At 38.0% G+C, this 2,500-nt stretch overlaps 1 protein-coding gene across 1 annotated transcript in view; it reads left to right on the forward strand.

Moving 5' to 3' along the window:
• Positions 1-874, forward strand: part of ythdc1 (YTH N6-methyladenosine RNA binding protein C1) — a gene marked incomplete at its 5' end in the record, with an annotated part of 19,965 nt that extends 19,091 nt beyond the window's left edge. Inside the window, one exon of the mRNA XM_080054398.1 lies at positions 1-874. This exon is cut by the window's left edge and continues 525 nt beyond it.
• Positions 875-2,500: the final 1,626 nt, after the last annotated feature.

Genomic DNA, 2,500 nt, shown 5'->3' on the forward strand with positions numbered 1-2,500 from the left:
CATCGTCAGTTTTTACGTGAATAAAAAGTCAAACTGTAAAAATTAAAACTCTATGATTTTTGGTGAGTTTGGTCAAAGCTTTTGTTTTGGCGATCCTGTAAGAAGGGAAGTGACATCACAGATTCCTCTCCCAGAATCCTCTCTGTCTGTGGAACGTTTGATTTAGCCTGCGTTCCAAATCACATTCTCTTTTCTTTTCACTACATACTAAAGTACAGAAGAGTTTTAGGGCCACAGACAGGAGAGAGAAAAAAATCAGATAAGGAAGATTTTTTTTTATCATTATGTCGAGAAATGTCAAGAATAAAGACGAATACTCCAAAATGCTATTGGAGTTAGTGGGGCATTTATGTATTTTCAGCATACTACAATTGACCTACATGTATTGGGACATCCTAATGCTTTTTCTGGCATACTAGATAGTATGGCAGTATGGGGATTGCAACGCAGGGAGAGTCTGTGGAACGTTTTATTTACATTTTCAGTATTTTAGTCCGAAGACGGGACGAGGCTCCAATCAGGACTTTTATTGTGAAAGGTTGTATATTTATTTCAGTTTTCACTCCCTGAACCGGACTCTTCAAAATAAAATGATTTTTTCCGTCTGAAGTCGTTTCAGTCTCATCGCCTCCTGTTGGTTATAAAGCAAATCATTTTATTTTGAAGTAAAAAAAAATTTTTTTTTTGTTTTGTTTTTTTGCTTCTATCCGATTGGTTGTTTTCCGTTCTGATCAATTTGTTTATTGATTGTGTTTGAACCATTTTCATTCTGTGTTACGATTCTTTTAATGTGAAATTTTTTTTCTGTTTCTGAACGGAGGGGCGGAGCTTGTGACTGTTTTTGTACAAAATAAAATAAAAACAAAAATCTCAATGTTTGTCTTGGTTTGTCTCTTCACTAAAGGACTCATGGTGGACTCATGGGGCGACTGTGTCTCAGGTGGTAGAGCGGGTCGGCTGATGATCAAAGGGTTGGAGGTTCGATCCCCGCCCTGCCACCTGTGTCATGGTTGTTGTGTCCTTGGGCAAGACACTTCACCCACCTTGCCTCGTGTGAATGTCGATAGTTAGCCTGCTATCGGTGTATGAATGTGTGTGTGAATGGTAACGTGGGAATGGGAACAGGTCTCCCTTGTAAAAGAGTCTTCGGTCTCAATGGGATTTACCTGTAGAAATAAAGGTTAAAAAAAAAAAAAAAATGGTCTGTTATATTAAACTGTTAAAGGACTCGTGGTCTATGATATTATGTATTCATGTATCGAATGATTGTACAGATGAATATATGTATCCATGAACCAGAGAGGGACGCCACTAACAGACACAGTGGGGACCAGGGGCATTTTACTGACCTGATAACATCTGAGGAAAGTAAAATAACACTGGCTGAGGGGCTAAACTCTGGATCCAAATCTCCTTTCTTCTCTCTATTCTACGTACTACATCTGACCCTAAACAGAATCTAGTTAGCATGCAGTATGCTACACTTGGGACATACTTTAACTTATTTATTTCATCCCATCAATGAGACTGTTTCAGAAATAAGTTCCTCTTCGAGACTTTAAATGATAATATGTCAGATTGTAAGTAAATATATAAACCCATGAGCTATTATAAAAAATCTGAAGTCTTCCTGCATCCACACTATTCACACTTCACTTTAGTATTACCATGAAATCACCTGGTCAATGATCAAATTCCTTCATGATTTTTCTCTACTTATGACATCTATTGCAGTATGTCCGTCCTGGGAGAGGGATCCCTTACTCTGTCAACTCTCCCTGAGATTTGTTAAATTTTTTTTAATCCCGGTAAAGGGTTTTTACTGGGAGTTTTTTCTCAGCCGAGCTAAGGGTGTAAGGGCAGGGTGTCATATTGTATCATATTGTATCATATATCATACTATATGAAATGTAAAGCCCACTGAGACAAATGTATTTGTGATTTTGGGCTACACAAATAAAACTGATTTGATTTGATTTTGATATCCCATGGAGCTAATATATATATATAAGGATATAATAGAGAGAGAGGTTGCGTTCCGAATCGCATACTTTCTACTATATAGTATGTAGAAAAAAGATTTAGGATGTCCCGATTCTTGTGGCCAGATTTAGGATGGTTAGAATACCCGGATGGTCTACTTCATGCGGCCAAGATTGTTAGTGTTGAAAAGTGCATCCTATTTGGGCGATTCTGACCCACAATCCAGTGCGCACGTGAAGTGACGTAACATCGACGAAGCCTATAGGTCCATGTTATGAAAACAAACGGGGATGCGACGGATATAAAAGCAAGAGGCAAGATCAAGGCGCAATGTTATGATGAAATAAGAGAGTAAAGTATGTCCCAATAGTATGCCTACTGCATCCTAACTAGATACTTTTTATCTATGTAGAATAGAAAAAAGAAAGAGTATGCGATTCGGAACGCAACCAGAGTTTTCCCTAGAAGAAGCTTGTGTTCTATGTTGTGCTTTTAATCTGAAAGGTTGTGTGTTTTC

This window comes from Ammodytes marinus (genome assembly GCF_949987685.1).
Source record: "Ammodytes marinus genome assembly, contig: scaffold_45, whole genome shotgun sequence".
NCBI lineage: Eukaryota > Metazoa > Chordata > Actinopteri > Uranoscopiformes > Ammodytidae > Ammodytes > Ammodytes marinus.